This window comes from Pinus tabuliformis, chromosome 6, assembly GCF_031772625.1.
Source record: "Pinus tabuliformis cultivar Carrire ecotype Pingquan chromosome 6, CPIR1, whole genome shotgun sequence".
Taxonomy (NCBI): Eukaryota; Viridiplantae; Streptophyta; class Pinopsida; order Pinales; family Pinaceae; genus Pinus; species Pinus tabuliformis.
Genome location: NC_142292.1, coordinates 1343476378 through 1343488352, shown reverse-complemented (window position 1 = coordinate 1343488352; position 11975 = coordinate 1343476378).

The following is an 11975-nucleotide window of genomic DNA, read 5'->3' as shown; positions in this document are numbered from 1 at the left end:
GATGCCGCCACGACAAATGAGGCCCATAAGAAAAGGGTCAAAACTCAGTACGATAAGTCTGTCCGACCTCGTGTCTTTTCTGAAGGTGACCTTGTCTTGGTCTATGACCAAGATAAGGACGCCTTGGGGGCAGGCAAATTCAAGCCTATGTGGTACGGTCCTTTCATTATCAAACGAGTCTTAGAAAAAGGATCGTATGAGTTAATTGATTTCGAAGGAAACAAGCTGGCGGAGCCCCGAAATGGGCTCTATTTAAAGAAGTATTTTGCTTAGTTTTACCAGGCAATGGCTTCTTTGTATTTTATGTATATTTGTACATATCTTATCGAGCGTTTTCTGATATCAGCACTTTTGGTCTGCTTTGGCAGGTGTTGATGGATGATTTGGTTTATTTTGGATTCGCCGATGGTGCTAGTCGGCACACTCGGAATCTTGCTTCCGCAGCTTGGGTACTTTATTACCCAACTGGTCAGTTGATGACATCGAGAGGCGTGTGTATCGGTCCTGCTTCAAACAATATGGCCGAGTATACAGCTGTTATCAATTTATTATCCGAGGCAATCTCTCATGGGATCGACTCGTTGGTAGTGTATCTTGATTCTCAATTGATAGTGTCTCAGTTAAATAACATTTATCGGGTTAGAGATCCATCATTATATCGCCAATATTTAAGGGTGAGGTTGTTGCAAAGATCATTTACTTACATTAATTATTTGCACATTCCAAGATCTCAAAATTGGTTAGCTGATTCTATCGCTAATCAAGCATTAGACTGGCATATCAATCATTCATCATCATAAAATCATGCATCAAAAAGTCAAACTGTATATATATATATATATCGCAAAGCGTCTCGAGTGTACATATGTGTGTCCAAAAATATACAAAATTGGGACTCAATCATGTCAGGCATATCTAATGCCTCGGCTCTGGATGAGCAGCTAAATAACTAACTATAGCATTGGCCACGCGCCGAAAAACGCGAACCCAGTCACGTGGCATCCCAACCACATGACGCTGCATATCTGGAGGAAGGTCCTCTATCTCGGCCATCGGTACTTGATAGCTCAATCTCGCCAAGTGTCGCTGAACGTTGGCGAGGGTCCTTTCCGCATCCGCAGCCGCCTCTTCGGCTCCTCGGCCACGCCGTCCGTGCCGTGGGAATCCATCTGGTCGCACAGGCCCAATGTCTGGAACATGATCATCATATCAGTCATTTGAATCTCATCAAAAAAATATATTTTTCAAAGTTCATCATTATGCTTGAAAAATCCTAAAAATCATAAAATCATAAAAATCAAAAAAAAAAAATCTTACCGATCTCGCCCCATGCTGCATCTGGTGGCAGCACTAGGTCAGGATCTCCTCGGAAATCCAGTCCAGCATAGGGGTAGTCGTCTATGGCGATGATCTGTTGCTCCCACCAAGCAAAAAAGTCGTCGTCGAATGCATTCCTGGGCACTTCCCCACCCCCCAGACGTTTCATCAAGTCAGCCCACCGGCCCATACGTGGATCACGTGGACTATTGATGGGAACTGCTACCCTGGGGCGGAGTGCGGGAACCTTCTCGAAGAAAAACGTGCATAAAATGGTTCCGTACCCAAAGTTCTTGGTCTGTCCCTTCCTGATAGAAGCAAGCTGCTCCTTCATGTTGGCAAGTAGAGGAGTACACCAGTCAAACACCGTGGTGAGACAGTCCACTGCTACGCTCATGTTTACCTGTGATGCCTGATGTAGCGAAGATGACCCGTTCACTCGAGCTATGGTGAACAGGATTATCCGCAGTGACAAACTCGCCACGTGTGGGATCGAGATCTGACTCCCGACCTTCCGATGACCTGGACAGTAAAGTTGTACATAGTCGTCTACACTGAGACTATTCCGGGTCCTGCCCCGGGAGTGGACTACCTCTCCCCTTCGGGAAAGGCCCGTGATGAAATATATATCTTCCACTTCTATCCTGAGTGGCATTTGATCAATCATAAAAGCTTCTTCCTCGACATCCCAATAATCAATAAGTCTCTCGAGCAGACGCACATTTGCTTTCATATTCGGCAACTTGAAGAATTTTAACAATCCGCATCCCCGTAAGGCATCTAATGCCTCATCATTGTCCATAACTTCATTATCTACAGCTGAGTGCTCTCTTTCACGCCATGTGAGAGTCATCCTGGAAGAAAAAATCATTTTCATCCATTAGTTTTTTGTATAAAAATTTTTCGCTGCGCACACGCGGTTTACCCTATACACAGTCGCGTGTAGGGCCGTCGTATACGCGATTTATATACATCCAACCCGCGTGTACGCCGCAGAGCAATTTTTTGCAAAAATCTAACGGTGAAACATTAATTAAACTTCCTAAAAACTATCACAATTGATTGCAAGACAAGTTTAGTGCTTACCTGGAAGTTTTCGGCAAGTTTGAACGGTTGAATAAGTCACGGGGAAAGTTTGCTCCTTTTGCTCCACAATTTGCTCTCCAAGTCAAACGGTGAAAATGGTAAGTCCAAAATTTCTTTTTATAAGTTTTGAAAATGCAAAATTTTTTCAAAATTTTATTTTGTTTGGTTTCATGTCACTTTTAACTTGGGAGCTTGGAATGTCGAGATTGAGTTGTTTTTCAGGACATTTTGGACATTTTTTCGACGGTTCGAGACGGTTCCATGACTGCTGACCCGTCATGGCAGGTATCGTGTTCTCACTGGCATATAGGTTAGGGACACCATTTTTCCATTGCATTATGCATACTAGCCTCCATTTGACCGATACATCTGCCGTAGGGTCGACCCCATCATGTTATGGTTCGCAAGCCATTTTCACTCGCCGATTCTTTAAATCATGACATGATGGTAGAGCCATCCTTTTACATGGGCATCCTAGTTAGCACCTCACTGACATTTGTTGCCCATGCTGCTTCGTTTTGAGTAGGCTCGGGAGTCCTCTGTAGTCCCGCCATGACTTATGCGTTGAAGACTCATTCTTCTTTGCTTCTTCGCTTCGTTCTGGCCTTATACCCTAGAGGCTCCTATGTGTGTTGAGTTGTACTTCTGCATTGCATGTTGACCATTTGCACCTTTTGGCCTATAGCCGGCTTCACTTGGACTCGTGTTTAAGCCCACTTTTGACCATGACGTCTGCAAAAATCAACCTTGCATACCCTTGACCTCTGCAGCTTGACATACCCAGATCCGTGGAAGGGACATACCTCTGAGTGTCACTGACCAGTTTTTCACCTCCCTGCATTGAGCATAGGGACGTTCCTTTCCCAGGAACTAGAGCATCTGTTTCACCGACACTCGTTCTTTCCACTGTACCATAGCATTCTTTTATTCTTTTTCCGGCTTATCAGAAAAAGACAAAAAAATTAAATATTCCAAAAAGAGCGGGAACAGGGACATTACTTCCATTTATTGTTGGCAGCTAGAGTCAGTCATGTCGCCCTTGAACAAAGCACTCAAAACAAAGTCTCCTCCGTATGGGTGGGATTTAGTTTGACTTAGGTAAGCCATAACCTTGTTATCGAGTCAGTTCTCCCCCGATTGGTTATCTCTTCCAATCATATGGAGGGTTCGTTCGTGCCTCCTGCATGACGAACTTATACAGATTCATTATATGCTGCCACATAGTCACATTGAGTCGTGCTTTTGTTCAAGGGAAGTTAGCCTGAGTCGGCCTTTTTGCGGTGTCTCTTGACTCATTTTTCAGTCGGCCATCCCTGGTTGTCAGTGTCATGTCTATCATCACATCAGTTATATTGGTCCTTCACTCGTGCCGGTTTGAGAAGGTCCCCATTGACTTCTTGCTGGCGGGTCTTGTCCTTATCGACGACGACACATTGCTCTGAGGGCAGACCTAGAGACCGCACCCTGGCCCTATTTTCATTATTGATAGGTCACCTTGTGCTCAGCATCGATCAGTATCATGGGTCTTTGACTGAGTGGTTTCCCTTGTGTTCGACATCAGCATACATTATCACACATTGGGATTCGTGCAGTACCTTGGTTTCCATTTGACCCTATTGGTGGATACCTCGCCTCTGTGTCAGCTTTCATTATTGGTTGGTTCAGAGGGTTTCTGCCGTGCGCTAGCCACATCTTGTGTACGCCGGAAACGTACTTCGGTTGGGTTACTACATCTTTTTCGTCCGATTCCTTCCACATTATTGGCCTACGGGTTACACTCACGCTAGATTGATGGAGGATGCCTTAATGCCTTCCTTCTAGCGGATCTTTCCCTATCGACTCCGACTCATTGCTCTGGGGCAAAGATCTAGAGTCCATTTGGCAGTACCTTGGGGTTTGCAGTCATTAGTGGCAGATTCCTCGCTATCGACAGTGGGAAACCATCATTGTCTCCTGATTGATAGATTCTTACAGGTGTTCGACTTCAGCTCATCTATTCACACTTGTTAGATTGTACTGGGTACCTTGACGCTCATTATCATTATCAGTGAGTAGTCTCGCGTTTGTTAACGGTATACATCAATGACCGGTAATCAAACGATTTCTCACATGGTCGACTTCAGATCATTTATTCCCATGGTGTAGAAATGTACCACGGCGGTCGGTGAAGACCTCAGGTTGTATCAGCATTCATTGGTTCACTTGACAGTTGCTCCTGTTGCTGCTAGTTGATACCACTCCACCTTATATGTTGCGGTCAGTCATGGCAACATTCTATATGCTGGCACCTGAGTTTGCAGTGTAGTACCATCCTATTCCATCATGTTCAGTTGGTACTTTATGGGATCAGTCTTTGATTTCAGTGATCCGTTGCATCTTTCAGCATCATTGACAGTTTTATATGTGATATTCAGACATGTACTTACTCATTATGATCAGATGATCCATTATGTATTTTACAGTCATTTATACTTGTATACTTAGTGGATCCGCTTGTACTTGATATGCGGACATGCTTTACTTTTCCTGAGCATGGGTATGCCCGCCTCAGACAGTGTTTCTTTCTGATCTCCTTTCGGTGGCTTGGCAGGCTGAATTCTGGTGAAGTCCTCCTCGGTTTTTCGGCAGAGTTCCTTTCCTTGTACTTACTTAATGTATTTCGGCCATCATGTTCCCCTTCTGACCTCATACATTAGGGGGCATCTGTTATAGCTCCAAATCTCACTCTTATGGTTTGTGATGCTGCACTTATGGCCTAGGGCAACCCCTCCTTCCAGACCTGGTCCAAAAATTTAAAAAACAGTGTTTTATTCCCTATACGCGACTTTGCCCTGTGTTAAACGCGTGTACACGCGGGTATGTCATACCCAACCCGCGTGTATCTATTAAAACACTTAAAAAAATATAATTTCCTCTTTTTCGGGCGGTGATCGCGGGTTTACCTGCTGGATCACCTGTTAGTGCCCGTGGCCCAACTGTTCCCAACCAACTCCTAACTAAAAAACTACTTTGGAGAGGGTATAAAAAGACATCAAAGGGAAGGCCAAGGGGAGAGAGAAAGGAGAGCAAGATTATTATGCTGAGATTTTTCCCTTAGACCAGGTCTGAGGTCCTTGGTGCATCCTGCACTTCCCCCATTTTGCATAGGAAACCCTTGTTTCCATGTGTATTGGTGATCATTCATCCTTGACATCATCATTGAGTAAGACTTGGAAGGAGCTCTTGTTGGAGGCTGGAGGCTGGAACGAATCCGGGAGGAAGCTTGCTTGGAGCCTGCTGAAGGTGTTCAGGTGATATCTTTCCGATATATGTACTTTATTTGCCTTTATATATAAAGAAACACGTCTTTGTTCCCGAATAATCTTTCTTTATGCTTATGAGATTCTTGTGTTGAATTCTTATGAAAGTGGTTACTTAAAGATTTTTTATAACTAACTTTATAGCATGAAGATGATTTATACATAAACTTCTATACATGTACCGTTGTGTTCTTTGATTTGTTTGTCTTGCAGGTCAGAGAAAGAAGAAGGGAACTCCAAGAAGGGTTTGCACCCTAACGGTCTTCTCGAACGTAGGACCTTAGGTATGTACCCTAAACATTAGAATTTGCTTAAAAGTAAAAAAGATGGCTGTGTGTGTGTGTTTCTTTGTATAAGCAATTTTCAGTCTGGTAGAGTCTTAGCCCAAAGGACCCTAGGGGTACTTTCCCTTCAACCATCTATAAGCCTTGGAACACCTTGGGTTGAGTTACTGGTCCTGGAGCCTAGGTTGAGAAAAATGATGTAGAGCCATTGGTGGGTTGAGTTACTAGTACCTGGAGTCGGGTTGGACAAATGCTCTGGAGTCGTAGAAGGCTATTGATTAAGTTACTAGTTCTTGGATCCCTTGATAGCTTGGGTGATCCAGGTAGATATTGGTGGCCACCTACCAAGTCTACCTGGACCCCCACCATTTTTCTTCTCAACATTTTCAGTTTCCTTAATTGTAGCACAACTTACTATTTTTAGCAGTTTTTCGGGTCCTGAACTTCCGGAGCCGTTTTGAGGCCCTAAACGACATTTTTTGGGGAATCCAGGGGCAACATGCGTCCATGGAATGGACTAATGTTGCCCATTCCAACAATGATAATGCTCAGATAGATCTTTCTAACGAGCTATTGTATGCGTCAAATTGAGATCGTATGCCAAAGTTACGACCCCGGGAAGTTGATGTACCAACTTAACCCAAACGGGGCCCATAGTTTGGTGTTTCATCTTCTAGGGTTAGGTTTTGGAATGTTAAGGGTTTTTCCACTATTTCTCAACAATAAATAGGCTTTCGAGCCTCATTGTAAGACAGTTCAGAGGCATGTAGCCATCACATCTCTTCTCAGAGATAAGCTACCATCACCCTAGCTGGTTTATTTCCATTTCTGGTTGTAATCATATTTCAGTATTTTCCATTAATGAAATGAAGTATTATTTCCACTGCATCTTTGTGTATATGGTTATCTCTGTAATTTGTTGCGTTCCTGTTTAAATCCGGATCAGTGGTATCAGAGCGGTCTGCTTTTTCTTTGTTTTTCTTTGCATGTCCCCAACAAGGTCGGGATATAAGGAGTTAGGGCTTGAACTGGTTGAACCTTTGCAAGACCAGCCACGCAAATCCCGACGGCCTCCCATGGCAGATGAGAAGAAAGACGAGGGGGCAGGAGATCCCATTAAAATCTTGCTCGAAGAAGCCCTCGAGCGATAATGGAACGCGATGATGGACAGCTTTGCCCAGATCCTTCAGCGGCTACCCAGAGGCAACGCATCGGCTTCCAGCAGCTACTCTGGAAACGCCACACCCTTTAAGGTACAAGTTAATTTTGAAATCCCCATATTCGAGGGTCAGATAGACGCAAATGCCGTAGATAAATGGTTAAATCTGCTAGAGGGTTATTTTTCTGTTCATGAATTTTCGAGTCAGGAAAAGATTGTTTTTGCTCTCCTCAAAGCAGCCCCCCACGTCAAGGACTGGTGGGAAACCTACTGCGAGCAGAAGGATGAAAGTACTGGCTCACTATTTTCAGCCGCACCCACCTAGGATTCGTTTCGGGATGCATCAAGGAGCAGTACTACCCTGTTGGAAGCTATGAGGATGAATACATAAAGTGGACCACGCTGCGGCAGGGAAGGGACCAAGACGTGCCAGAGTTCACCAATCTTTTCCATACCCTTCGCACAAGGTTGGGTATCAAGGATTCGGAGCAACATTTGATACTCAAATACCGTGGCTGCCTGCACAAGTACATCCAGGAAGAAATACAATTCCTAAACATCTCCTCGCTCGGCGCAGCATACCGATATGCCGTCAAGGTCGAGCATAAGTTTAAACAAAAGAAGTGATACTTTGGATCTGCGAATCCAAAGCAGGGGAAAGGTGCCCCTAAACCACAGAACAAAGGACAAAGCCAAGGCGGGACAGCCCAAGACAACCAGCCGAAGCTGCAAGCAAAGAACAGTGCCGCGAAGCCGAGAAAGGACACTGGAAAATGGTGCGAGTTCCATAAGAGCTCCACTCACAACACAAGTGAGTGTCGGGCCAAGCAGTCAATGGTGGCTGAGCTAAAGGTTTCAGAATCAGATGCATGTTCTGACTCTGAGTCAGAACCCGATAAGGGGAATGAAAAAGGGAAGCAAATCATTGATGCGGGTCCCAGCGCCACTGTTGCTACCGCAAAGATCCAAAAAAATTAACCCGAAGATCCAAAGAAGGAGGATCGTCTCTTCCACTCCCAGATGTGGGTAAAGGGCTCCCCGATACAGTTCATTGTTGATAGCGGGAGTCAAAAGAACCTCATTTCGGCAGAGGTTGTGAAGCGGTTGGGCTTACCGACCAAAGCACATCCACAACCATACACCATTGGGTGGCTTCACCAAGGACGAGATCTTCGCGTGAGCCAACAGTGTCGCCTTCCATACAACATCAAGCCCTTCACGGATGAGGTATTGTGTGACATTGCTCCCCTTGAAGTTTGCAATGTATTAATAGGACAACCATACTTGTGGAAGCGACATGTTGTGTCTGAATCAAGGCCCCATGCTGTTATTATTACATTGGGAAATAAGTTGTACAGGATACCAGAGGTAGCACCACCTACCGCCATCTCTTTGATTACTGCAAAACAATGCAGTAAGATCATTTCCAAAACCAGGAAATTTGTTTTCCTGATGATACGCCCTCAAGGAAAGAAGAAGACAGTGGCCGCGGCCTCCAGACGGGGTCCCTCTGCACGACAACTACAGATGGACAAGGTGGTGGAGGAGTACGAGGACATCTTCACTTCCCCGGCAGGGGTTCCTCTGCACTGTCAAGTCAAGAACTCCATCGATCTGACCCCAGGTGCACCGCTACCCATTGGACCAATTTATCGGCGCTCCGTTCTGGAGAACGATGAAATCAAGAGGCAGATTCAAGAGCTCCTGCAGAAAGGTCACATCCGTCCGAGTTCATCGCCCTGTGGGAGCCCGATCGTGTTGGTACAGAAGAAGGATGGGACGTGGAGACTCTGTATTGACTATCGAGCGCTGAACAAGATCGCTGTCCGTAATAGGTACCCGATCCCGCAGATTGATGACCTCCTAAACCAACTAAAGGGGGCAAAATATTTCAGCAAGATCGATCTGAAGTCAGGATATCACCAGGTACCAATCGAACCCTCTGATGTGTGGAAGACTGCCTTCAAATCCAAGGAGGGCCTCTTTGAATGGTTGGTTATGCCTTTCGGATTGACGAATGCTCCTGCAACCTTCATGAGGCTAATTGATGACATCTTGTGGCCATTCACCAACTCCTTTGTAGTAGTATACTTGGATGACATTCTGATCTTCAGCCAGAGTTGGGAAGAGCACCTCCACCACATCCGACAGGTTCTCCAAACACTGCGGCAACACAAGCTATGTGCCAATTTGGAGAAATGCACTTTTGGCATGACCCAGGTTCAGTATATGGGATACATCATTGATGAACAGGGGGTGCATGTCGATCCAGCCAAGATCCAAGTCATTCGGGATTGGCCCTCTCCAACCACTCTAACAGAGCTCCGCAGCTTTCTAGGTCTTGCCAACTTCTACCGCAGGTTTGTGTTGGGGTTTTCTCATATTTCTTGGCCCTTGAGTCAAGTCACCAAGGGAAGGGCGAAAGCAAAATTCTTTTGGTATGAATCTCAACAGAAGGCATTCATGGAGTTGAAGGATCGCCTCTGCACGGCACCAATGCTTGCGTTACCAGATTTACAACAACCATTTGAGGTCGAGACAGATGCCTCTGACTATGCTATTGGGGCAGTCCTTACTCAACATGGACATCCAGTGGCATATCACAGTGAAACACTTTCAGACACAGTCCGGAAGTACCCCACTTATGATAAAGAGATGTATTCCATTGTACAGGCATGCCGACAATGGAAGCATTACATTTTGGGGAAGGAAACGATCATCCACACAGACCACCGACCCCTGCAGTTCATACAGACCCAAGGGAAATTGCAGAATGATCGCCATCAGAAGTGGTCTACATACTTGCAACAGTTCCACTTGAACATCAAGTATAAGAAGGGCAGCACCAATAATGTTGCAGATTGCCTCAGTCAACCACCGATCATGGCGTTAACCACTGTGCTCAACTCTTGTGGGCACGAGACTTCTGATTGGCCACTTCTCTACAAAAGTGACCTAGAATTCGGCCACACATACCAGACACTCTAGGAGGGTCGGCATGTTCCAAATTTTCACCTCCAGGATGCCCTATTATGCCACCTCGGTCACCTTTGTGTTCCTTCAAGCGAGCGTGCCAAGATGATTTGGGAAGCCCACTACAGTCAGGCTGCTGGGCATTTCGGGGTCGAGAAAACAACGGCAGTTCTGCAAAATTATTTCTATTGGCCGAATCTTCGACAGGATGTTGGGAAGTACATCAGATCATGTACTGCCTGTGCCATTGCCAAACCGACCATTAAGAAGCACGGCCTCTATACCCCGTTTCCTACCCCTAGTTGACCTTGGGAATCCATCTCCATGGATTGCATGTCAGGCCTTCCTTCCACTAAGCATGGAAATGACTGTGTTTTTGTGGTCGTTGACAGGTTCTCGAAGATGGCCGTTATGGTGGCCTGCAAGAAGAATATCACAGCAGAAGCCACTGCTAAAGTCTTCTTTGAACGAGTGTGGGTGCACTTTGGGATCCCACAGTCTATCATCTCAGATCGGGACAGTCAGTTTCATGATCAACATCAGGTGCCACACAAGTTTCAGGTGGGCGACAAAGTCTGGTTGCATTTTCAAAAGGAACGCCTTACTGGAGCCTATCGGAAATTGAGACCACTCCGATATGGTCCTTACACCATTACTAAGGCTATGGAAGACAATGCATTTGAGCTCAGCATTCCCCCATTCCTTGGCCTGGACCCAGTGTTCAATGTGGACCGCCTTTGCCATACTTTCCACCATTGCTAGACACATCCGACATTGTAGAACAGCTCAAACCCACAAAATTAAATCCAGATTGCATGGAACAAGATGCAACTGATCGGATCATGGACACACAGATCAAGAACACTCGCCAACAGAATATCCAACTGTATCGAGTTGTCAAAGTAGGCCAACTCCTTCAACACGGCAAGTGGCTCACCAGGGAACAAGTTCAGCAAAAGTTTCCTCATCTCATGGAGGAGCTCAACGTAATGGGGACCATTGCTTCCTAAGGGGGGAGGAATGATCCAGGTGGATATTGGTGGCCACCTGCGAAGTCCACCTAGACCCCCACCATTGTTCTTCTCAGCATTTTCAGTTTCCTTAATTGTAGCACAACTTACTATTTTTAGCAGTTTTTCGGGTCCTGAACTTCCGGAGCTGTTTTGAGGCCCTAAACGACGTTTTTTGGGGAATCCAGGGGCAACATGGGTCCATGGAAAGGACCGATGTTGCCCGTTCCAACAATGATAGTGCTCGGATAGATCTTTCTAACGAGCTATTGTATGCGTCAAACAGAGATCGTATGCCAAAGTTACAACCCCGGGAAGTTGATGTACCAACTTACCCCAAATGGGGCCCATAGTTTGGCGTTTCATCTTCTAGGTTTAGGTTTTGGAATGTTAAGGGTTTTTCCACTGTTTCTCAACAATAAATAGGCTTTCGAGCCTCATTTTAAGACAGTTCAGAGGCATGTAGCCATCACATCTCTTCTCAGAGATAAGCTACCATCGCCCTAGCTGGTTTATTTCCATTTCTGGTTGTAAGCATATTTCAGTATTTTCCATTAATGAAATGAAGTATTATTTCCGTTGCATCTTTGTGTATATGGTTATCTCTGTAATTTGTTGCGTTCCTGTTTAAATCTGGATCATTGGGTAAGGACCAATCTGGTTCGTGTTATTCATGTCTAGCTGTCATGTGGAGTCACTGGTTGAGGGCTGAGGTGGTTTGACCTCTAGAAGCCTTGGTTTGGTCTTATTTTGGTTTATTCCACGTGATTCCACATTCATGCTTGGAATATGGTGTGGGGGTGATTATCTGAAAGAAATATTTTGTTTAACACAATATATGGTCGAG